This window comes from Orcinus orca, chromosome 1, assembly GCF_937001465.1.
Source record: "Orcinus orca chromosome 1, mOrcOrc1.1, whole genome shotgun sequence".
Lineage (NCBI taxonomy): Eukaryota > Metazoa > Chordata > Mammalia > Artiodactyla > Delphinidae > Orcinus > Orcinus orca.
Window position 1 is genome coordinate 26,442,424 of NC_064559.1, and position 27,509 is coordinate 26,469,932.

Genomic DNA, 27,509 nt, shown 5'->3' on the forward strand with positions numbered 1-27,509 from the left:
AATTATCATCTTTGTACAAAAAAGGAACAATAATACCTACTCCTAGTAGAGTTTTTCTCAATAGGAGAGTAATATAGAGTTGTTGCATAGAGGACAGAATCGAACACACAATGTTTGACAGCCTAAGTGCACCCATCCAGTTGGGTTCCATGTTAATTACTCAACGCAGAATGGATGGAGATAAAACACCAGTACAGAGCCAGAAGATGAGGATGAACATGGTTAAAGTACCTTTTATGTAAAACACAGTGCTTTGTCCATATCCCTGTGAGTTAAGCGCTGTTATATCTACTTGATAAATGGCAGAAGTGTGGCTCAAATTTTATGCAACTTTCTCAAAGTCACACAGTTAATAAGGATTGTACCAGACTTCATACCCATGTCAGTGTGATTGGAAAGCCTAATTTCAATCATTTGAATTCTGCTTTGGTTTCTATTCTCTTGTCTTGGAAGCTGTGCTCCTTGAGATTGGAATACTTCATATGAATTCCCTACAGTGAACAGGACTGTGCCATTCTATGGAGAGACTGGCAAAAGATGACCTATAACCTTTCTACTTTCTCAATATTTGAGTTTAGAGCCCAAATCACCGTTGAGGTACTGTGTCTTTGTTCATTTTCTTTCCTTTTGTGGTGACCATGTACTACGGCTAGGCTTGATTTACTGTTCCTATGTTAGCACAGAGACTAATAGCAACTTCTCTTTGTTGCTTTAAACTTATACATGTTTCCATTAACAATCATCATATCCTACATGGAATCTCAAACCACAAGATGTACCATCTCATCCAAAACTAAAGCACTCCTGTGCTGGTCCACAGGAAAGAGGGAGCAAAGAAGAGCACTTTAGCACAGGAGTAGGTTGGATGGATTTAATTTCTAACCCAACTCTTCCACTTACTGTGACCATACCTAGGTTACTTAACATTTTTACATTTTAGTGAAATTTAAATGTCTTTTCAACATGAATGAGATAATAAATCTAAATAACTATCGAGAATATATTTCTTACTGTCAAGTATATTATGTTGCTAATCAATGCTTGTCGTTTTCATTGCAATGAGAATCTATATGTCTAGATTTCACCTGCATTCTGAAACAATATTAGAATAAACATGTGGAAAATTGATAAAACTTTAACATTAAGACTTTCTTAATTCATGTCTGTATGACACTTAACACATCTCCTGGTATCATGTCATATGAGTATTAGTTTTTTCAAAAAATAACCAAAGGAAGTTTCTATATATTGAAATTGACACTGATGAGCTTTGTATTCATACCATGTTGGCAGCCTCTGCCTCATTCTTAGGCTTATTTTTTTGGAGAATCACAGAGCTGAATCTAGTGACCCAGGACCAGGCTCACTCTAGGTCCTGAGGCAGTTTTATTTTGGATTAAATATTATGAAAATGCCATGGAATATGAGAAACTTGACACTACATAGTCCCATATAATGCTTTTGTACCCTTTGTACTCTTGTCTTTATACATTCTACTTCTAAATATTTTATATGGTCCACAGTAGTTTGTTATCATGTTCGCACTAAAAACCAATACTTATTTAAAGGTTAAAAACAACAATGGTTACATTAACCCACACATTTACTATTTCTTTTGCTTCTCATCTCTTTTACTGGCGTGGGCTCCCATTGGGAATAAATTTTTTTGTGTGCCTCAATAAATTCCTTTAGTCAATTTTTCATTTTATCTTTTGTATTATTTAGTTCCAGTATTGCCTTTGGTTCTTATTGGAAAATAACTCCCTTCTTTATGCTGAAATTTTCCTTCTGTTCATCTTTTTCATCTTGACCTCTTCCAAATCTTTGGTCAGTTTTTAATAATTTATAATAGTTAATGTTCTTGTTTGTTAGTCCAACCTATGAGTTATTTGCGGTCAGTTACTTTTGACTCTTATGTTGATTATGGGTCATGCTTTCCTGCTTCTTTGTACATGTTTTTTTGTTTTTTAATGAATTCATGATAGATATTGTGTGTAAAAGAAAAATAAAGACTGAAATACAGTCTTCTCCTACCACCCAGAAGAAATAGGTCAGTTTGCATTTTTGCCAGTGTATCATTTGGAAGTTCCTATAATTGGGATTGCTGGCTCAAAAGTCAAATGCATAAATATTTTTCAATATATTGCCAAGTGGCTTTTTACATAAATAGGAACCTTTGTAGTCTCTCAACTAATGGCATTGTACTTGTTCTGACAACCATGATATTAAAATACGTTGTCCAACTAGTTTTTTGTGTGTGTTTTAGGTTTTTTTTTGTTTTTTGTGTTTTTTGTTTGTTTCATTTTGTTTTGTTTTGTTTTTTTCCCAAAGAGGTGAAAATGGAATCTGAGTATTGCCCTATTTGGTCTCCATTTTAGTTCTCATAAAATATCAGTGATAGTCCTTCCTTTATCCATTGCAAATGTTTGTTTTTGTTTTCACACTCTAAGTAGAGTCAATCAGAGAGATGAGGCAAAATAAAAAGCAGGAGAGATTAGAGAGAGAAGGAGGTCTGAGAGATTAAAAGTATGAGGACTTGATCTGTCACTGCTGCCTTTGAATATGGTAGAAGGGAATGCAGGCAGGCTCAAGAAGCTGAGTGCAAACCCTTTCAACAGCCAGCAAGGAAACAGGCGCCTGAGTCCTACCATCACATGAAAGTAAATTCTGCCAACAATCTGAATGAGCCTGATAAGATTGGAGCTTTGTGAGGCCCACAGCAGAGAAGCTATCAGGGCCCACTGGACTTCTCCCCTTCGGAGCTGTGAGATAATACATTTCCATGGTTTGAGCCATACATTTATGATCATTTATTATGGCAAATTTTTCTACAGAAGAAAAATAATTTGAAGGTTTTTTTTTTAATAGAGTTAAATCTTCAAAGGAAAAATAATAGCTAAAGGGAAAAGGATAACTTAAAATTCAAATAAATTATGGTTTCTACCTATTTATAGAAGAGCTATATATAGAGAGAAAATGGAATAATAGGAAATAATGAAAGATATTGTCATAGGGTAAACTGTTAGGATTTAAGATGAGAATTCAGATAATTTATGTAATAAGAATATACAGTGATGCTTCCAGGAATAAAGAAATGGGTGCAAATGAAAGTCACTGTAGTTTAAGAGGTCAAGGAAACGTGAGGCTAATGAATTAGATGAATCCAATAATTTGAGCAATGAAATACCCTAATTGTTGAGATGGAGAGGAAATTCTGAGACACAAGCCAAAGCCTTGTTGGGATGAGAAGGAATTTTGGTAGAAAAAATCAAAAGAGAGGTAACTGGTTGTAAAGTCAAAAGATAAAATTCACAGTAGAAAGATATTTATACCAGAGTGTTTAAAACAAAAAGACATTTCCCATGTTTTAGCATGCTGTTAACATTTTTATTTTTCAGAAATTTTAATTTATGAAATTTTGCAGTAGAGGATTTTTTATGTCTCCGTATATAAATTAATTTAAATTAAATGGCAAAGGCAATTGACATACACTTCTAGATGATTTTTTAAAATTACTTATACATGTCCATGCCACTCTCTCACTTCGTATATACACTGCCAAATGTAAAATAGATAGCTAGTGGGAAGCAGCCGCATAACACAGGGAGATCAACTCGGTGCTTGTGACCACCTAGAGGGGTGGGATAGGAAGGGTGGGAGGGAGACGCAAGAGGGAGGAGATATGGAGATATATGTATATGTATAACTGATTCACTTTGTTATAAAGCAGAAACTAACACACCATTGTAAAGCAATTATACTCCAATAAAGATGTTAAAAAATTACTTATACAAATTGTTTTAACAGAGATTTATATTAGGCTTTGCTTAAATTTTAATAAATATTAAATCTTAAATTTTTTTTTAATTTGAGAAATATATTCTAGTCGAGATCTTTTTTTATTTATATCCATGGCTTCAACTTTCCCCTGTCTCATGGAAACATCTTAGCTTATAATTATGTTTATCTTTCTGCATCTTCAGCCCTATGGAATCAGTCAGAATTTGGTACAAGAAACAGAAATCACTCTAGATGTTTCAAATATAAAGGTGTTTAGTACAGAATTTCAGATATTTGTACAGTTGTTGAAAGGAGGAAAGGTAAAAACTATAGATCTTTCCTAACTCTGCTTAAAGGTCCTACCTCAGTAGCTTCACTCCAGAAATTTGGAAAATATTATTAGCACCCAGAGGCCAGCAAAATGCAGAAAAACTCTGGTAACATTACAGCTGCCTACAACTAGTGATCAGACCATGGAGAATGGCATTTGTTCAGTCTTATGTCTACATAGGCTTTAATAATCTCCCTAGATGTTCATTCATATATATGAATATATATTTATATGTAAATATATATTTAACTGGTTTTGTGTTCTGGTTGTTCAAATTGAATCGCCTATATTTGCATTACTTCAGATGGAAAGGTATTTGTGTTTGACTCATTCAGGCTCAAGCATAGTTTTTGGAATTTCTCTATTAGCAGGGTTCCTACAGGTGATGAAAAGCTCAGTGGACCCTGCTCTGTAAACCTAGGATTTAAGAGGAAGCTATCTGTTCTCTCCAAATAGAGCTGCATGAAACAACGCTGCTCTCATCTTCCTATAGAAATGAAATGAGATTCATTCCCCACAGAATTGAAGTCTCAGCTCCCTAATCAACTTTACCTGGCCTTCATGGGTCATAAGTTCTGACGAAATCATACAGAGTTGACATTGAAATCCACTTTGAGGTACATATTCCACACATGTCTGATTCTTGCAAGGACCTCTACTTCTGTCCTTCTGAGGCACTCTCCAACTGATTTCCCAAGTCACAGGAGCTAGTGTATTGACTCAGTTCTCCATATATGAGTCCATGTGTGATTGCAAATGAGCCAGGCATGTGGTTTCAAAGATGTTCAAATCCAACATGTGTGGAAAAAGAAATGTATGGAATTCCCCCTACCCACTTCCCACTAGCAAATATCTTTTTTTATTCCTTGTCTCAGAAAATGATAATAACAATCGTATTTACCTAATAATAAGCATTTGGAATTTCAGAATCATTCTTATTTCTCTTTCTCTACTCTCATACTCAATGCATCACCAACTCATGTCTAAGTGACCTTCTAAATATCTCTTAAATAATTTTCTTTTCATCCCTCTTGCCATAACTTTGCCTTGGTTAGACTTCCACAAATAATATTTTAACTGACCTCCAAAAATGCTCAACAGCAAAAGCTATATTTTTGAAACACAAATCATATTCCCTCTCACCAGAAACTGCTACTACAACCAGCATTCCCTCCTGACTCCCCATCACACATGTACTCACTGTACTTAAAACCCTTTTGTACCTTCCTATGATTCTTAGGAGAATATGCAGATCATGCAAACAAGCCGTAGGGCTCTGAATAATCTCACTCCTACTATGTCTGCAGCCTTATATCTCTTCAAACTTCTACTCCATGGCTTTGCTCAGATAAACTGGCATCTTCATTACCTTTAATTTACCATTCTCCTTCCCATCATGAAGCCTTTGCAGATGCTGTTTCTTCAGGCTAAAACTCTTCCCTTCCTTCCTCACCTTACTAACTTCTCTTAAACCCTTAATTCTTATTGTAATTGTCTTGTACTTTTTCAAGAAAATTTTCCTTAAATTCTTAACGTATTAAATTCTATATCATAAATTCTCCAAGTGCCATCTATTCTTCTTCACGCATATCTCAACTGAAATACTCTTATATTTGCATGAATATCTCATATTGGCATTTTGTGTTTGAATCTTTGATCATAATCCCCATAAGAATAGAGAGCAAATCTCTTTTTAATCACTATTTTACTCCAAGTGCCAGACATAGTATCTGAACATCATATGTGATTATAAAGTGGATAACTAAATGCCTCCACTCTAGCAGCTTAAGTTCAAATATATTCATTGAAGTGAATTTTCTTCTCAAATCAATACTTATTCAGATAATTCTGCTTTGTGAAGGTAATATAAATGTAAATAAGAAAGCTTCCATAACTATGACAGGTATTCACTACATCAACAAAAAATTTTGAGTACTATTATGCAGGGATCATACAGAATTTCCTTGTTTTTTACGGCTGAATAATATTCCATCGTATACATACACCACATTTTCTTTATCCATTTATCCTTTCATGGACACCGGTTGTCTCCATACCTTGGCTATTGTAATAATGTTGCAGTGAACATGGAAGTGCAGACATCTCTTTGAGATCCTTATTTCAATTATTTTTGGTATATATATACAGAAGTGGGATTGCTGGATTATGTGGTGATTCTATTTCAATTTTTTGATGAACTTCTTCCTGTTTTTTATAGTGGCTGCACCATTTTACATTCCTACCAACATTGTACAGGGTTCTCTTTTCTCCACATAGTTCCCAACACTTGTTATCTGTCTTTTTCTTAATAGGTCTTGACAGGTGTGTGGTGATATCTCATTGTACGTTTGATTTGTATTTTCCTATATCATCTCTGGAGAAACGTCTAATCAGTTCCTTTGCCTATTGTTTTTTATTTTTTTCCATGTAAACTCACATTTTATTCCACATTTTTCAGGTCTATATGTTTTACATAATAAAATGAAACAGGGGCATTTTATTTAACATCGATGCTTTTGCAGATAACTAAGTAGGCTTCTAGGATTTGTATTCTCTAGGGATTCTCCAGACTCTAACTTTCCTCATTTGTATAGGTTGGCAGTGAGAGATTTTTTCCCCCACTAATTGAAGTAGTTAAAAATATTACAATAGAAAAAGGAATATAAAACCTTAGCATGTGCTGATCCTTATGACATAATTCTTATAAAGTTTCCATAGCTCTTTGTTGACTATTTCTCTTCTAAATGAAATACGTTTACATCTTCAAGGACATGGAACTGGGTCACAGATATAAAATGTTCCTCCTCCTTTATTGTAAAATAGCAGGACATGTTCTTGTCCATCAGTTTTCCATAACCATCTCCTGTTTGTGGTGTATGAGATTGTAGATAACATAAAAATGCCACCTTTGTGTTTATTGTCTGTTCTTGTTCCTGACTCTAAAAGAGTTATCTGCACACATCCTATAGTGTTGAAGTCAAAACAAGGAACAATAAGGCCTATATTTCAATGTTCCAAGCTAAAATAGGGTACTAGTTACATTTATGATTAGTTTTTTTTTTCCTATATTGCCCCTTCCCTTTTTTTCTCCCACAGTAACCACTAGTTTGTTCCTATATCTGTTTGCTTGTTTTTTGTTTTATTCACTAGTTTGTTGTATTTTTTAGATTCCACATATAAGTGATATCACACAGTATTTGTCTTTCTCTGTCTGACATATTTCACTTAGGATAATGCCCTCTAAGTTCATTCATGTTGCTGAAAATGGCTAAATTTTATTTTTTGTGGCTGAGTAGTATTCCTGTGTGTGTGTGTGTGTGTGTGTGTGTGTGTGTGTGTGTGTGTGTGTGTATCTCACATCTTCTTTATCCATTCATCTGTTGATGGACACTTGGGTTGCTTCCTTATCCTGGCAATTGTACATAATGCTGCTATGAACACTGGGGTGCATGTATGTTTTTGAATTAGTGTTTTTGCCTTTTTCGGATATACTCACAGGAGTGGAATTGTTCGGTAAGACGGTAGTTCTATTTTTAGGTTTTTGAGAAACCGCCATACTGTTTTCCATAGTGGCCACACCAATTTGTCTTCCCACCAACAGTGTTCTATGGCTCCCTTTTCTCCACATCCTCACCATTTGTTATTTATGTTCTTTTGATGATAGCCATTCTGACAGGTATTTTTAAATCAGATTTTTTGTATTTCTGCTGTTGAGTTGCTGGAGTTCCCAGTATACTTTGGATATTAACCTCTCATCAGATATATGACTTGCAAATATTTTTTCCCATTCTGTAGGTTGTCTTTTCACACTGTTCATTGTTTCCTGTGCAGGAGCTTTTTAGTTTGATGTAGTGACATTTGTCTAATTTTACTTTTGTGGCTTTTGCTTTTGGTGACATATCTAAGAAACAATTGCCAAGTACAATATCATCAAGTTTTTCTCCTATGTTTTCTTCTAGGAATTCTATAGTTTCAGGTCTTATAATTATATCTTTAATCCATTTTGAGTTGATTTTTCTATATGGTGGATGATAAGGCTCTATTTTCAGTTGTTTGTAGGTAGATATGCACTTTCCCAACACCATTTGCTGAATAGATTGTCCTTTCTCCTTTGTATTCTTAGAACCCTTGTTGAAAATCTCTTTTCGAGGGTATACATGGGTTTATTTATGGGTTATGTCTTCTGTTCCATCTACCCATATGTCTGTTTTTAAGCCAGTATCATATTGTTTTGATTTCTGTGGCTTTGTAATATATTTTGAAATCAGTAAGTGTGATGCATCCAGCTTCCTTCTTTCTCAGAATTACTTTGGCTATTTGAAATCTTCTGGTTCCAAATGAATTTTAGTTTTTTTTTTTTCATTTCTATAAAAAGTGCCATTGGAACTTTGGTAGAGACGGCACTGAATCTGCAGATTGTATTGAATCTGTAGATGGTCATTTTAATACATTGTCTTCTGATTCATGAGCATGGGTTTTCTTTCCATTTGTGTCTTCTTGAATATATTTTATCAATGAGTGTAGTTTTCATTATACAAGTCTTTCATCTCCTTGGTTGAATTTATTCCTAAGTATTTCATGCTTTTTGTTGCTGTTTTAAATGTAATTGTTTTTTAAATTTCCTTTTCAGATATTTCATTTTTCCTGTTTTAAAACACACTAATTTTTGTATGTGAAAGAAATAAATAAAATTATATATATTTGCAGATAGCATAATCTTATGTATAAAAATTTTAAATACTACCAAAATGTTAGAATTAATTTAAAAATTCAGAAATTTAATAAATTAATAATACAATACCTAAACAAATTGAGACTGAAGGGAAAAACAAGAGTCTCAAAGCTAAATGTAGGTTAGGAGTGGACTTTACAGTATACTGTTGGTTGATTATTGCCCAAAGACAGTTTCTGTAACACTTGGGCTAAACTACATGTATCTATTTGTTTAGATTCTAGTTCTCTTTCAGAGGAAAGATAATATAAAGAGGAATAGATGAATAAATTAAGTTCAACAAGAAAAAACTAAATCTAGAAAAATTTCTAATTGTTAGAAATAAAAGAAAAACACAAAATGATACAAAATCCACAATATTAAGGTGAATCAAGTAGAACTGATTAGATAGATCCATGTGGAAAAATTATATTGAACATTATTTGGGTTTTTAAAATACTTTTAACCTGAAGTAGTTTTTTGAAAAGGAGACTTCTTGCTTAATTCTGAAGAAAATGTTGGTTTCAGAAAACATAATGCTTTACATTGTTTTACCATAATACTAACGATATTGTCTATTTTCAAGTTTTCACAAAAGAGAAACCAAGTTTTTTTTCAGATTACTTGCTGGCAGACACATTTAGCTTCATTGATTATAAAAATTAAAATATTTAAAAGAAAATTAAATTCGTGAATTTGTAATTATTGTCTGAGAAAACTAATTCTAATATGCAAAACATGGTACTTTTACAAGCAAGCTGAGTTATGCATGGTACAATTTTAATAATCCTTTAGAATTATGAATAATTAAAATTTATACTCCTAGATCGGTTTTAGATCTATAATGGTGACAAAAATAAAACTAAATTATATTTAACCTACTTCAAAATTTAATTTGTCCTTAATTTCCATATTCCATCTGAAGATATTTAAATTTTTCATATCTTCAAAATTCCTACTAATTTTTATATTTTGCTGTAGTGGTATATTATAGCATAAAATGGTTTGCACTTTGTATATGACCTTTTCCTTTTACTTTCATGCAGCACACTCTCGCTCTCCTTGGACAAAAATATACAACCAGACCTAATTTTTTCAGGGTATATTTCCTTAAATTTTGTGAGTATTCTTTTCTTCCATATGAAAAATAAATGGATGTGAAAAATAAAAATAATTTGTGATTCTGGAGACTGTTTACTCAAGAACTCACAATCTAGAGAAAAGTCATTCTGATAAGAATTAATCTCTGCTTTATATTTTAACATAAAAAATTATACTGTGATAGAGGGACTTCTGGCCATGGCTGGGGGAAGAGGGCAGGGATATATAGTCCAGTACAATTTGTGCAAATTTAAAAATGCAAGTTCTAATGGATAAAGGAGATGTGGTACATATATGCAATGCAATATTACTCAGCCATAAAAAAGAACAAAATATTGCAATTTACAGCAACATGGATGGACCTAGAGATTATTATACTAAGTGAAGTAAGTCAGAAAGAGAGAGACAAATATCAGAAAGATATCACTTATATTTGGAATCTAAAATACAACACAAATGAACATATCTACAAAACAGAGACATAGAGAACAGAGAAGGGGTTGGAGGAAGGAAGGATTGGGAGTTTGGGATTAGCAGATGCAAACTATATATATATAGGATGAATAAACAACAAGGTCCTACTATATAGCATAAGTAACTATATTTAATATCCTGTAATCATAATGAAAATATGAAAAAAATTATATGTATAACTGAATCACTTTGCTGTACAGGACAAATAACACAACATTTTAAATCAACTATACTTTAATAAAATTTTTTTTTAAATGCAAGTTTTCAGAATAACAGTACACATAAGTATAAAAAAAGAAGAATTTAAAATTAATTTCAAAACAAACATTTGATAGGGAAGGAAATGAGAGTGTGACTGTATTAAATGTGAATAAATAAGGAAATAAAATCAGGCATGGGCTTGTCCAGGACCAATTATGAAATGTTCAGTAAACTAAGTGATATGATTAAACCTACTTTTTGTATCAGAAGTCAGAAAATAACCAAAACAATTGTTTCTATTTCAGCTGAGTTTATTTCACCACTATTACATGATGATTATCATGGATGCCCACTTTATTTCTGCGAGTTAGTACTTATTGAATTCCTACATGTGCATAGAATTTGACTTTAAAATTAACAGAATAACCAGTCCTTTCCACTATAAAAATATTATGCATATTGTTATTTTTTTAGGTTTCATTGTCTAGAGAAGTCAGTAGCTCAAATGTTGCTCTTTTTAAATAAAAGTAAATTTTCAAATAAATGCAATTTAAAGTACTCATAATTTGATAAGAAAAAGAAGCATATTTCAAAATGTTTATACTGAAAGTGAAAAACTTATTTGAAAAACAAATATGAGTACTATAACCAAGAAAAAGATGTATACCACAACCATATATGCACTTAATGAAAATTTAGTGAAGAATAATTTACCAAAATAAAATAAGTCTTCCTGGCATTTAGAATTTGGAAGCATTTATTAAGTTGAACCATATAGAATTGTACTTGAAGTTCAAAAACATTTGTATGTCAGTCTCATATGGTTTACCACTTTCTTTTAGTAAGAATTCTGATGAATCATAGTACACTGAGAGTGAAAGGAAAGTAGCACAAAGATATGTCAGAAACACAGAAAAATATTATCTGACCTGTCTGTGTTGAGTACTTATTCAGTATCCTCATTAACAGAGGAGACAACAATTAAATAAAAATATTACTCTACTACTTTAGGGAAGTACAATCTTGATATAGTCAGATCACTAAAAAAATCAAATGCACATGCTTTATTTGCTTGACTCCATATTCAAATGATTTTATTCAATTACAGCATGATATATGTTGACCTTATATAATTAAAGCAAACAATTTGTGGGTTAAAAATAAATATTCAGACATTTTGTAAGACTTTAATATGATAATCTTATTATTGCACTGAATATTTATTTTAAAATTTATTGGATTTTGAGCTGCTTTTCTTCATTCTCTCTTTTGAAATATATTCAGAATGCAACATTCTTAAACTGACAGTTATTATTTTTGTCTGCCCATTTATTTTATCTTTTTAAGAATAGAATCCAGAAAGATGACCTGCATTTACCAGGTACTCAATAAAAGATAAACCAATTAAATCAAGTCTTTAATCATCACATTTTAAAATATTTAATCCTAAATTAACAAACAAGTCTTCTTTCACAGGAAGATGTAAGATATTTAAATATTTTTTTCATTTTCCACTTTTGTACACACTGTCTCTTTAGTTCTGAGGCTCCAAGAAGAGGTTATTGACATGGAGTTGAGACAGAGACCAATTCATTAATCAAACATAGTTTTGTACTTTGTAAAATTGTGGGAAATCAAGAATTGGGTAAGGATTATTGGCAAAGATATCAGATAAATAACCAATGGAATATAAAATTTAAGTAAATACTTAAAATATATTTATGAGAATAGAGAATATAGAGGAATATAAACATCAGAAAGCTGGCAATATTGTAGGCAATAATAATTCATTATTTGTAATTAAAAAAATATATATATATATATATTTTTTTTTTTGCGGTATGCGGGCCTCTCACTGTTGTGGCCTCTCCCCTTGTGGAGCACAGGCTCCAGATGCGCAGCCTCAGCGGCCATGGCCCATGGGCCCAGCTGCTCCACGGCATGTGGTATCTTCCCGGACAGGGGCATGAACCGGTGTCCCCTGCATCAGCAGGAGGACTCTCAACCACTGCGCCACGAGGGAAGCCCAGAAATTGATATTTTTATGTCATTTTCAAGCAACTCCAAGGAATGATGTGCTTTCCACATGTTAATTCTTTTTGAACTTCATATTTGTAGTAGAAAAGATTAAATATAATAGAGAAAACTGCCAATCTTTGGCAGAGTTTAGGATAAGAATCTTCCAAATTTGAAACATACAGCTATAAAAGGAGATTATAATAAATTGTGTAAAATAGCTTTTATAAAAATATTTGTTATTGGGGTAAAAAATATAATTTTATGACAGAAATTAAACATTTAGAATTAGAATCAGAAACACTTAAAAATATCTGATTCATTTTGTCTTAAATTAATAATATATAAGCATTTGGATTTAAAGTATCCTATTTTCAAAGCATTGTACAAGTTCATCTTACTGAATTTTATGCCAGAATCCACCAAATATAAAATATTTTTATATTTTCCTATTTTCCATTTTCCTTCCCTTTGAAAAACTGTCCTGCCCCATTGTAAGCATTCTTGGTGAGACTGTCTTTCAAAGTAACTTTTCCTCCACTGGCCCAAGAATGGGAAATGGAAATGTTACCAAACGAAGTCTATCAAAGCCTTCTAAGGTCTGAATGATAGAAGTGATACAAGACTGGAAAAATTCAGAGTTGCTTCTTCTAAGGAGGTATCTATCCCATGATCTTCCACTACTGTGGGTTTCTAGTTTTCCAGAACTGCCTGGCTCCCATCCTTCCAGAGGTCTACCTGTGTGACTTTTCCTTTGGTTTTCATGAAATACTGCAAATTCATTCAGTAAATCATTCTTTCTTTAACTTAATCATGTTTGTTTTATATTACTGGCAATAAAGTAACCTAACATGAAATGTTTACAGGAATGAATTATCTCAGAACTACATTGTCAAATACAGAATTAAAATGAATGCATTTTTACATTTCATATCAAAGCTTTTATATATTTCTCATTCTAAAAGCTGTGTTATCAATAAACCTAAATGACATTAAAATATGTGTTAATTTTCTCACACAGATGACCTTTACAATGTTTGTATATTGTTCTTGAGAATGTCATCAAAAATCAATAATTTTTTAATCACATACATAATTGTTATAAGACAATACAAAACTCTACATGTGTTCAGTTTTGTTTAGCCTCAGTAAATATTTTATGTATTTTTTTGTTTTTATTTATTTTTTTAAATTTGAAGTTATATAAGCTGTTCCCTCCTTCTTCCCATCATGCATCAATTGCTGAGGGCTCTAGGATTTTATCATACACATAGACTTAACTCTAAACCCTGGGTATTCTAGATCTTTATAATGTGAATTCCTAAAAGCGCCAGGTGTCTCATTATAAAATGAAAAAATAGTACCTAACTTCAATTTTATGAAGGCTAGTTGCTGTCATATATTAAAGAACCAAGAATCATTGACAGCACTATTTATATAAATTCATTCTGGGTATTGATACTGGTCTTATCTAATTTATAGAGAAATTTTAAAATTTATGTTTGAAAGTATTTTTTTTTTTTTTTTTTTGTGGTATGTGTGCCTCTCACTGTTGTGGCCTCTCCTGTTGTGGAGCACAGGCTCCGTACGTGCAGGCTCAGCGGCCATGGCTCACGGGCCCAGCCGCTCCGCGGCATGTGGGATCTTCCTGGACCGGGGCACGAACCCATGTCCCCTACGTCGGCAGGCGGACTCTCAACCACTGCGCCACCAGGGCAGCCCTTGAAAGTATTTTTATTAAAATACATTTATAGCAGAAGGGGCTGCTCATCTATAAAGAAGTTTCCTCATGTTCCTTTTTTGTTAACAATTTTTTACCCTTTTTGGGCAATTCACTGGTTTCTTTTTTATGGAAAGAGGGCAACAATGTTTAAGCTGAACAGTTCTTTCTGTTATCTGTTTATTTTTCTAAAAATATGGATCATCTATCCTTCTCAGCTATCTTGAGGGGCTAAAGACATTAAAAAAAAAGAAAACAAGATTTAATCACTTTAGAATTCTGCTTATCAGTACTGTTATTTATCTATGTAATGTTATTGTATATTTCCTTGGTTATATATCTCATTATCTATGTTGTTTACACTTGTCTTTTAAAATCTATGTTCACTGGATGCAGCCTCTGTTCACCTTTGTTGTAGATGCTCCCCCCTCCCTCCCTGATAGAACAACTTATTATATAATCTTTCTTGAACTGCATTGTATTTTGTAATTATTCCCATGTCCCCTCCTTATCCTTCCTTTATTAGCCAACGATCACAACCATATTCATCCATAATTAGTGACACAGCCGTTTTAGAGTGAAAAAAATTACTACCATTATTTAGAACAGAAACTAATGCCAAAAAAGTCAGGCAATATTTTTTAACTAATCAAGATATGTTATAATTTAATCTACCTCAAGGTCAATAGTTAAAACTTCCATTATTGCTAATGTGAACTGCATGATGATTTTCCATCCCATAACTGCTCTGTGTTACAAGTCTTCTGCAGCTCAAGCAATATAATCTACCAATTCTTCAATCCAGTATTCCAGGAGCCATTTCAAATCCCTCCCAGTCTTTTTCAGCAACTTCTAATCCATGAACAAATCCTGTTTATAGCATTTACAATTTATACTTCAAATCCAGTTGTTTGGGGATATATCCACTGGCATTATCCTTATTCATAAATAACGTCTGCTTCAAAGTTCTGGAGGAATTAAATAAAATCTGGGTCACCCATTTATAAGCCCTAAAGTGAATGTGGCCAAAAGTAGTTATTGCTTTCATTAGAACATACCAATATAGTAGTAGCCTCTTTGTCTGCTGTAGGGCTTATTTGCCAATTTGGGAGCAGAAGGAATTCTGCTTCACAACCTGTTACACAGTTTAACATCATTATGTAGTTTTGTTAATTTTAAAAAATTGAAATATAGTTGATTTACAATGTTTCAGGTGTATAGCAAAGTGATTCTGTTATATATATATATCCTTTTTCATATTCTTTTCCATTATAGGTTATTGCAAGATATTGTGTATAATTTCCTATGCTATACAGTAGGTCCCTGTTGGTTATCTATTTTATATATAGCAGTTTGTAACTGCTAATCTCAAACTCCTAATTTATCCCTCCCCCTCACCTTTCCTCTTTGGTAACTGTAAGTTTGTTTTTTGTGTCTGTGAGTCTATTTCTGTTTTGTAAATAAATTCATTTATATAAATTTTTTTGATTTCACATATAAGTGATATCATATGATATTTGTCTTTGACTGACTTCACTTAGTATGATCTCTATGTCCACCCATGTTGCTGCAAATGGCATTATTTCATTCATTTTTATGGTTAAGTAGTATTCCATTGTATATATGTACCACATCTTCTTTATCCATTCATCCGTCGAAGGACATTTAGGTTGCTTCCATTTCTTGGCTATTGTAAATAGCACTGCTGTGAACACTGGGGTGCATGTATATTTTAGAATTAGAGGTTTCTCTGGATATATACCCAGAAGTGGAATTGCTGAATCATATGATAGCTCTATTTTTAGTTTTTTTAAGGAACCTCCATACTGTTCTCTATAGTGGCTGTACCGATTTACATTTCCACCAATAGTGTAGGAGGGTTTATTTTTCTTCACATTTATTGTTTGTAGACTTTTTGATGATGGCCATTCTGATGGGTGTGAGGTGATAACTTATTGTAGTTTTGATTGGCATTACTCTAATAATTAACGACGTTGAGCATGTTTTCATGTGTCTGTTGGCCCCCTGTATGTCTTCTTTGGAGACATGTCATTATGTTTTCCTAGAAGCCAATGAAGCAGAAAAAGTTTCTACCAAATAAATGTAATAACTGTTGGCTAGAAAGCACTTTAATGAGTCCATAGAGTAGTGACAAAAAGAGTTTACAATTTCTGGAGAAAGTATGGACTCTGGGATTTAGATTGAAAGAGAGATGAAAATGATAGAAGCAAATTCCTCTAATATGAAAAAATCACATTTTTTCAAGTATCTCCACAAGGGCAGGCAAGACTTAAGCTTTAAAACTTCAATATTGCTATATATTATTTAGCTAATGGCATGTGTGCTTAAACCTCCTGTTAATATTGCTTTCAGTGACATAGCTTCTTTCTTTTGTTATATTGGAATAAAATAGAAATTATTGAAGACATAAGTTAAACAACAAGTTACAAAAAAGGTAAAGCGTAGAAGAAAAAATAGTGCTGTAAATTTTTTTTTTCTTTGCGGTACGCAGGCCTCTCACTGTTGTGGCCTCTCCCGTTGTGGAGCACAGGCTCCGGATGCATGGCTCAGCAGCCATGGCTCACGGGCCCAGCCGCTCCACAGCATGTGGGATCTTCCCGGACCGGGGCACGAACCTGTGTCCCCTGCATCGGCAGGGGGACTCTCAACCACTGCGCCACCAGTGAAGCCCTGTAAATTTTGATATACCATAATTTATAGAAGTCCCTTTACCCCTTTCGTTTGTGGAGTTTTTTTAAATTGAAGTATAGTTGATTTACAGTGTTATTTTAGTTTCTGGTGTCCAGCCAAGTGATTCAGTTATATATATATATATATATATATATATATATAACTGAATATATATGCACGTATATGTACATATATATTTCTTTTCATACTCTTCTTTATTATAGGTTATTACAAGAAATTGAATATAGTTCCCTGTGCTATACAATAGGTCCTTGTTGGTTATCTATTTTATATTTAGTAGTTTATATCTGCTAATCCCAAATTCCTAATTTATCCCTCCCCCTCTTTCCTCTTTGATAACCATGTTTGTTTTCTATGTTTGTGAGTCTATTTTTGTTTTGTAAATAATTTCATTTATATATTTTTTAGATTCCACATATAAGTGATATGATATGATACTTGTGTTTCTCTGTCTCACTTCACTTAGTATGGTAATCTTTAGGTTCATCCATGTTGCTGTAAATGGCACTATTTCATTCTGTGTTACGACTGAGTACTATCCCATTGTATTTATGTACCACATCTTCTTTATCCATTCATCTGTTGATGGACATTTAGGTTGCTTCCATATCTTGCCTATTGTAAATAGTGCTGCTATGAATGTTGGAGTGCATGTATTTTTTCAAATTAGAGTTTTCTCTGGATATATGCCCATGAGTGGGATTGCAGGATCATATGGGAACTCTAGTTTTAGTTTTTTAAGGAACCTCCACGCTGTTCTCCATAGTGGCTGCACCAGTCTATACTGAGGAGATTATTTTTAAAATGTGTCTGGCTGTGTGTCAAGGATTGCCTTTTTGTGTGTATGCTTGGTTTGGAAATTGCTTTTCCCCCTCACCAACTGACTTTAACTATATTTATATGAACTGAAAAGAAGTCCTGGGACACAGCCTGTGAACCAACATTGAAACATTGCTTCTCAAAGCACAGTTCTAGCAGGAGGGACACGTTTGATGAATGAATGATAGTCATGTACTTAAATGAACTGAGGTTGTATCATCACCAAGTTGGAATGTAGAAAAAATACAGTTTTTTACAGAAGTACATAGATTTGGGGAAGCTATGGACAACTGTGAACCAATTCCAATTGACAAAACAGATTGTCTTAAATTTTTTAGGGGATAATTTTTGCAAGTAAATTGAGACAATGCTATCAGTACATACATAAGGTAATGTCTATATGTAATAGTAAATTAGCAAACTTCACATTTGAAGGAAATGGAAAGGACTATTTGTGTGGTTCACGTACTCATTTTTTTTATTAAGAATATATTAAATACTAAGGATTATCATGTTTGTAAGAAATGAGTAAGTTGTAATTCTAATACAAAGTAAATGCAATCAAAATGAACATATAACACACTTATGGCTATTTAATATGATAACTGTAATTTGCACCATGCTATGAAAATACATGCTAAAAAACATTTAATTTTCCTTCATCAAATATGGGAAGATATAATGTATGGAAATGCATTTTCACATAAAATACAATGCATTTTCCTAATTAAAAATAACAAATGCTACAGAAATGTTGGAAATTGATTGGTAGAAAACAAAGCCCACATATTTTCAATTCTGTGGCATTATTAACATGATGGCAAAAATAGGATAGAATTGAATGTAAACAGTAGTCAGGAGTATAAAGTGGTATGTCATTATTTTGATAAAAGTAGTGAAAATGAAAACACCATGTAAAAACACTGATTTTGATAATATTGTATTCTTCAGGTAATTTATGGCCTTCTTAGAAATTTACAACCTGATTAGTAAAAAAAAAAAGAAAAAAATTTGGGAAGCAATGTACTGAGCTTCCAACCAAAAAGAAAATTAAAAAATAAAGGAATAAAAAACATGAACTAGTAAATTGATAAAAATAAAAACTAAGCAGTTAAGGGACATATTTTTTAACAAAGCTAAAAACTGTTTCTAGAAAACGAAAATAAAATAGACCAACATTGGCAAGTAAGTTCAAAGAAAAAAGGTAGAACTTACAAATAAATAGCTTCAGACATTTAAAAAATATTTTAAAATAATTGCATATAGAAAAATTTAAAAAAACTAAAAATGTGTCATAAATAAATTTAGACCAATAGAACTGAAAATCTAAATGAACCTGGCAGTTTTAAGGAAAAATTTTAAAGTATCAAAACTGAAAGAAATAGGAAACCTTCTTTGTAAATGATAGAATAATGCCAATAAATTCTCTCTCTGTTAAAAATGGCCACCAATCTCAATCTGATCAAAAAAAAAATGATAAATGTACTGGGATGAAAAGACAGTTTACCACAATCTGTGCAAAGCTTCATGTTTTACAAGAAATTAGGTCTGTGGTTCATTATTTTGTTAGTCTCTTGCATTGATACCACATCCTATTTATACAACATCAGAAGAAAAACTTTTGCCTTTGGGTTTTCAAGGGAGAAGGATTTCCTTCAATCCTCTTAAGGTCCTTGGCTGGGTCTGAAAATTAAACTGACAAAGACAGGTTAACAAAAGAAAAGCATAGAAATGCATTTAATATAATTGCCATGTGACATGGAAGCAATCACAAGGAAACAAAAGCCTGAAGAAACAGACCTGCTTTTCTTCATGCAGGTTTGATGGATTAATGGAGAAATAGGATAGGTCAGACAGTACGAGGTAAGTGTAGGAAACAGGGAAACTTAGCAATGCCTCTTTGTTAGGATTCTTCTTGGAATCCCTTTGTCTTTGAAGAAAAGGATTTTTTTTTTTTTTGGTCTGGATATAGGGAGGGCACTTCTCTTGTGAGGGTTTATGACCTGCTTCAGGGAAGAAGGAGGGGGATGGGAGGGCAGAGTGACCTTCCTGCTGTTTTCTCAAACTGCTTCCATTTAAAATATTCAATTGCCAAGGTGTCATATTTTGAGGTACCATGTCCTGAAGCCACCAGGCTCTTTCTTTCTTTCTTCTTTCCTTTCTTCCCTCCCTTCCTCCCTCCCTCCTTCCCTCCTTTCCTCCCTCCCTTCCTCCCTCCCTTCTCTTCCTTCCTTTCCTTTCTTTCTTTTCCTTCCTTCCTTCCTTCCTTCCTTCCTTCCTTCCTTCCCTCCCTCCCTCCCTCCCTCCCTTCATTATAGTATAGTTTCTACAATACCAGGGATCATTTTCTGTTTATCTCTAACAGGCATACTACCAGTACCTATGTTTGAACAAAGTTAAGACTAAATTCTGCAATATTCATATTTTAGGTTATTTCTAATTCTTTGGGGAGTTTTAATCTTTGTTGACCTAAGTTATACTGAATAGATCATACTTAATGATACTTAAAGATAAGCCCAGTACTGGTTTTTCATCCCCCCATGCCCACCAATATTCAGATAAGTGAAACTGTATATTGGAAGGAAAATAATTTAAAAACCCAAAATTTTAAATACAGTCCTATTTGGTGATTCCAACTATACAAAATGCCTGTGATGGGTGAAGAAGAGTTAACCATAAGATAAAATGAATGAAGAACTGCTATTTTTCTGCCAGATTGAGGAATATAGTGACTTACTTATATTACATATTACATCATAGTCCAAATTATTGACATTTTAAGGAATAGCATAATTAGAAATTGAATTTCTAAGGAGATAATAGCTCAGAATGAATTGATCTTTACCTCTCAGACAAGATTCTCTCTTTAGCCAAACTCTATTCAGAATCCTCTGTGCTCTTTTTTGACTAGGACCCATCCTTCAACATGTCTTTAAGGAACCAATTTTAGCAAGAATCCTGCTGAGACAAGTTTGCTAGAATACCCCACCATCAATGTCTGATTGCCCTTGACATCGGACCAAATTTCTCATCCCTGACCATCCTTGAGGTGTGGATGAAAAACTGTTGCCTGCCATATCAGCAAACAAAGGGTGCTGCACCCATCAGGCCATCAGCCACTACAGCTGCCCCATGGTGATGGTGTGCCCTGAGGGAACTCGGATGGAGAAAAACAGGCTGCCCACTGCCAAGCCCTCAAACATTGCAGCCACCCCAAACTGTACACCCTTAAGGGATACAGGATGGTAAAGAACAGGATACTGGCCCCAGACAGCTAAGGTGCATATCAAAGGAATGATTTCAATGAACTCAGACTGTTGAATTGTCCCATACATAGAAAAGTGCTAAATTCATTAACTAGAGACCTCTGGTTTTCTTTAACAGTAATTTTTTTTTTTGGCAGTGCCTTGCAGCCTGTGGGATCTTAGTTCCCTGACCAGGGATTGAACCTGCTCCCTCAGCAATGAGATCGTAGAGTCCTAACCACTGGACCACCAGGGAATTTGGTAACAGTAATCTTTTGATGTTCTGACTACCTGGTTTCTGTTGCAAAAATCCTTACGTATCCTGGCTCCTCCCTAATCTCTTTGAAGCAGTCCCTCAGAGCTGTCTGAGAGGCTGTCTTCTAGGCTGAAGTCCTCAGTTTTGTCTGCCAAATAAAACATAATTCTCAACTTTTAGAGGTTGTACATTTTTTTTTCAGTCCACAGTTTGACAAACAGTGAAGGGGCCCAGAGCAGACTCCTATCCTTCACCTGAACTCTACAAGGAACTGGAGCGTTGGTACTGGCAGAGGCCTTTCCTCCTCGGAAGTCCAGATGAATTTGGGTGAGTCTCTCCTGGTTCTCAGATCTCCTGATCATTGGTTGATTATCCTGAGGTTTTTAACAATTTTATTGGGGTATACTTGACTTAAAATGTTGTGTTAGTTTTAGGTGTACAGCAAAGTGATTCAGTTATACATATACATGTATCTATTCTTTTTCAAGTTCTTTCCCCATTTAGGTTATTACAGAATACTGAGTAGCGTTCCCTGTGCTAAACAATAGGTACTTGTTGGTTATCTATTTTAAATATAGTAATATGTATATGTCAATCCCAAACTTCCAATTTATCCCTCCCCTATACCCTTCCCCACTGGTAACCATAGGTTCATTTGCTAAGTCTGTGAGTCTGTTTCTGTTTTGTAAATAAATTCATCTGTATCATTTTTTTTTAGATTCCACATATAAGCTATATCACATATTTGTCATTCTCTGACTCACTTCACTTAGTATGATGATCTCCAGGTCCATCCATGTTGCTGCAAATGGAATTATTTCATTCTTTTTATGGCTGAGTAATATTCCGTGGTATATATGTACCACATCTTCTTTGTCCATTCATCTGTCGATGGACATTTAGGTTGCTTCCATGTCTTGACTACTGTAAATAGTGCTACAGTGAAAACTGGGGTGTATGTATCCTTTCCAACTATAGTTTCCTCTGGATATACAGCCAGGAGTGGGATTGCTGGATCATATGGTAGCTCTATTTTTAGTTTTTTAGGGAACCTCCATACTGTTCTCCACAGTGGCTGTATCAATTTACATTCCCACCAACAGTGCAGGAGGGTTCCCTTTTCTCCACACCCTCAGCATTTATTGTTTGTAGATTTTTGATGATGGCCATTCTGACTGGTGTGAGGTGATACCTCACTGTAGTTTTGATTTGCATTTCTCTAATAATTAGCGATGTTGAGCATCTTTTCATGTGCCTGTTAGCCATCTGTATGTCTTCTTTGAGAAATGTCTAGTTAGGTCTTCTGCCCATTTTTTGATTGGGTTGTTTTGTTTTTGTTTTTACAAAGTTCTATTTATTTTCAATAATGAAATCAACACAAAAAAGAGGAATTAAACCTCTAATTTTTAAATCTAACACTGTTCTTAGCACAAAACTATCCTGAATAAATAAAAACACATTACTAGCAACCAAGTAAGACTTTTTCTCAAGGCTCTCTAGAGTTTTGTGTTTTAAACAAAACTGGATGGTAGGTAAAGAAACACATGCTAGAGACTTAACTGACACAGAGTCGAAGAAAAGGATAGCCAACAAACAGGCTCCCCAAATATAAGCTGACAAAAGGAATATGGGGTTTTCAAAGCAACCCAGAAATCAGAGTTCACTGCGGGATGCAAGGGTTTGGGACCATGTTCAAGGCCTTGTAATTAAATCTTTCCACATTCCTAGATTCTTGATTTGGAATCTATCATGATCTAGAGGAGCTTCTGCCACAGGATAGGAGGCTTTTTATTTATGCTTTCTGAAAAGACCCATCTAATTTTCTGCTTTGACTTTGTCACTAGCTCCTCTCACTGATACAGCAGGGATTCCATTCCAGAAGGCGATTATTACTATGTAAAACAACCTCTCTGTTTTTGATTTTTCTTTTACAAGCACACTGATACTGCCAGGAATTGGTTTTTTGATATTGAGCTACATGACCTGTTTATGTATTTTGGAGATTAATCCTTGTCATTCTCATCATTTGCAAAAATTTTCTTACATTCCGTGGGTTGTCTTTTCATTTTGTTTATGGTTTCCTTTGCTGTACAAAACCTTTTGAGTTCAATTAGGTCCCATTTGTTTATTTTTGTTTATATTTCCATTACTCTAGGAGATGAATCAAAAAAGACATTCCTGTGATTTATGTCAAAGAGTGTTCTGTCTATGTTTTCCCATAAGGGTTTTATAGTATCAGGACTTATATTTAGGTCTTTAATCCATCTTGAGTTTATTTTGTGTGTGTGGTGTTAGAGAATGTTCTAATTTCATTCTTTTACATGTAGCTGTCCAGTTTTCCCAGCAGCACGTATTGAAGAGACTGTCTTTTCTCCATTGTATACTCTTGCCTCCTTTGTGGTAGATAAATTGACCAAAATTGACCATAGGCGCCTGGGTTTATTGCTGGACTATTCTTTTTCTTAACATCTTTACTGGAGTATAATTGCTTTACAATGGTGTGTTAGTTTCTGCTTTATAACAAAGTGAATCAGCTATACATATGCATATATCCCCATATCTCTTCCCTCTTGTGTCTCCCTGCCTCCCACCTGCCCTATCCCACCCGTCTAGGTGTTCACAAAGAACCGGGCTGATCTCCCTGTGTTATGCGGCTGCTTCCCACTAGCTATCTATTTTACATTTGGTAGTGTATGTATATCCATGCCACTCTCTCACTTTATCCTAGATTACCCTTCCCCCTCCCCGTATCCTCAAGTCCATCCTCTAGTAGGTCTGTGTCTTTATTCCCGTCTTGCCCCTAGGTTCTTCATGACCATTTTGGTTTTGTTTTAGTTTTTTAGATTCCATATATATGTGTTAGCATAGAGTATTTGTTTTTTTCTTCTGACTTACTTCACTCTGTATGACAGACTCCAGGTCCATCCACCTCACTACAAATAACTCAATTTCGTTTCTTTGTAGGGCTAGTAATATTCCATTGTATATATGTACCACATCTTCTTTATCCATTCATCTGTTGATGGACACTTAGGTTGCTTCCATGTCCTGGCTATTGTAAATAGAGCAGCAGTGAACATTGTGGTACATGACTCTTTTTGAATTATGGTTTTCTCAGGGTATATGCCCAGTAGTGGGATTGCTGGGTCGTATGGTAGCTCTATTTTTAGTTTTTAAGGAACCTCCATACTGTTCTCCATAGTGGCTGTATCAATTTACATTCCCACCAGCAGTGCAAGAGAGTTCCTTTTTCTTGACACCCTCTCCAGCACTTACTGTTTGTACATTTTTTTGATAATGGCCATTCTGATTGGTGTGAGATGATATCTCATTGTAGTTTTGATTTGCATTTCCCTAATGATTAATGATCTTGAGCAGTCTTTCATGTGTTTGTTGGTCATCTGTATATGTTCTTTGGATAAATGTCTATTTAGGTCTTCTACCCATTTTTGGATTGGGTTGTTTGGTTTTTTGATATTGAGCTGAATGAGCTGCTTGTAAATTCTGGGGATTAATCCTTTGTCAGTTGCTTCATTTGCAAATATTTTCTCTCACTCTGAGGGTTATCTTTTTGTCCTGTTTATCATTTCCATTGCTGTGCAAAAGCTTTTTCCATTAGGTCCCATTTGTTTATTTTTGTTTTTATTTCCATTTCTCTATGAGGTGGGTCAAAAAGTATCTTGTTATGATTTATGTCATAGAGTGTTCTGCCTGTCTTTTCCTCTAAGAGTTTGATAGTATCTGGCCTTACATTTAGGTCTTTAATCCATTTTGAGTTTATTTTTGTGTATGGTGTTAGGGAGTGTTCTAATTTCATTCTTTTACATGAAGGTGTCCAGTTTTCCCAGCACCACTAATTGAAGAGGCTGTCTTTTCTCCACTGTATATTCTTGCCTCCTTTATCAAAGATAAGGTGACCATATGTGCGTGGGTTTATCTCTGGCCTTCCTATTCTGTTCCATTGATCTATATTTCTGTTTCTGTGCCAGTACCATACTGTCTTGATTACTGTAGTTTTGTAGTATAAAGTCAGGGAGCCTGACTCCTCCAGCTCCTTTTTTCTTTCTCAAGATTGCTTAGGCTATTCAGGGTTTTTTGTGTTTCCATACATATTGTGAAAATTTTTTGTTCTAGTTCTGTGAAAAATGCCCTTGGTAGTTTGATAGGGATTGCATTGAATCTGTAGATTGCTTTGGGTAGTAGAGTCATTTTCACAATGTTGAATCTTCCAGTCCAAGAACATGGTATATCTCTCCATCTCTTTGTATCATCTTTAATTTCTTTCATCAGTGTATTATAGTTTTCTGCATACAGGGCTTTTGTCTCCTTAAGTAGGTTTATTCCTAGGTATTTTATCCTTTTTGTTGCAATGCCAAATGGAGTGTCTCCTTAATTTCTCTTTCAGATATTTCATCATTAGTGTATAGGAATGCAAGGGATTTCTGTGCATAAATTTTGTATCCTGCTACTTTACCAAATTCATTGATTAGCTCTAGTAGTTTTCTGGTAGCATCTTTAGGATTCTCTATGTATAGTATCATGTCATCTGCAAATGGTGACAGCTTTACTTCTTCTTTTGATTTGTATTCCTTTTATTTCTTTTTCTTCTCTGATTTCTGTGGCTAAAACTTCCAAAACTATGCTGAATAACAGTGGTGAGAGTGGGCAACCTTGTCTTGTTCCTGACCTTAGTGGAAATGGTTTCAGTTTTTCACCACTGAGGATGATGTTGCCTGTGGGCTTATTATATATGGCCTTTATTATGTCGAGGAAAGTTCCTCTATGCCTACTTTCTGCAGGGTTTTTATCATAAATGGGTGTTGAATTTTGTTGAAAGCTTTCTATGCATCTATTGAAATGATCATATGTTTTTTTTCCTTCAGTTTTTTAATATGGTGTATCACATTGATTGATTTACGTATATTGAAGAATCCTTGCATTCCTGGGATAAACCCCACTTGTTCATGGTGTATGATCCTTTTAATGTGCTGTTGGATTCTGTTTGCTAGTATTTTGTTGAGGATTTTTGCATCTATGTTCATCAGTGATATTGGCCTGTACTTTTCTTTTTTGTGACATCTTTTTCTGGTTTTGATATCAGGATGATGGTGGCCTTGTAGAATGATTTTGGGAGTGTTCCTCCCTCTGCTATATTTTGGAAGAGTTTGAGAAGGATAGGTGTTAGCTCTTCTCTAAATGTTTGATAGAATTCGCCTGTGAAGCCATCTGGTCCTGGGCTTTTGTTTGTTGGAAGATTTTTAATCAGAGTTTCAATTACAGTGCTTGTGATTCGTCTGTTCATATTTTCTATTTCTTCCTGGTTCAGTTTCGGAAGGTTGTGCATTTCTAAGAATTTGTCCATTTCTTCTGGGTATTCCATTTTATTGGCATATATTTGCTTGTAGTAATCTCTCATGATCTTTAGTATTTCTGCAGTGTCAGTTGTTACTTCTCCTTTTTCATTCTAATTCTATTGATTTGAGTCTTCTCCATTTTGTTCTTGATGAGTCTGGCTAATGGTTTATCAATTTTGTTTATCGTCTCAAAGAACCAGCTTTTAGTTTTATTGATCTTTGCTATCATTTCATTTTTCTTTCATTTATTTCTCATCTGATATTTATGATTTCTTTCCTTCTGCTAACTAGGGTTTCTTGTTCTTCTTTCTCTAACTGCTTTATGTGTAAGGTTAGGTTGTTTATTTGAGATGTTTCTTGTTTCTTACGGTAGGACTGTATTGCTATAAACTTCCCCCTTAGAACTGCTTTTGCTGCATCTCATAGGTTTTGGGTTGTCATGTTTTCATTGTCATTTGCTTCTAGGTATTTTTTGATTTCCTCTTTGATTTCTTCAGTGATCTCTTGGTTAAGTAGTGTATTGTTTAGCCTCCATGTGTTTGTATATCTTACAGATTTTCTCCTGTAATTGATATCCAGGCTCATAGCGTTGTGGTCAGAAAAGATATTTGATACGATTTCAATTTTCTGAAATTTACCAAGGCTTGATTTGTGACCCAAGATATGACCTATCCTAGAGAATGTTCCATGAGCACTTGAGAAGAATGGGTATTCTGTTGTTTTTGGATGGAATGTCCTATAAATATCAATTAAGTCCATCTTGTTTAATGCATCATTTAAAGCTTGTGT

The 27,509-nt window shown here is 34.1% G+C and overlaps 1 long non-coding RNA gene across 1 annotated transcript in view; it reads left to right on the plus strand.

Moving 5' to 3' along the window:
• Nucleotides 1-27,509, plus strand: part of LOC117198496 (uncharacterized) — a 120,497-nt gene that overhangs the window by 68,591 nt on the left and 24,397 nt on the right. The window contains exons 4-5 of the long non-coding RNA XR_007476642.1: nt 21,269-21,371; nt 21,569-21,693. This is a non-coding gene — a long non-coding RNA (uncharacterized LOC117198496). The remainder of the gene's footprint in view (nt 1-21,268; nt 21,372-21,568; nt 21,694-27,509) is intronic.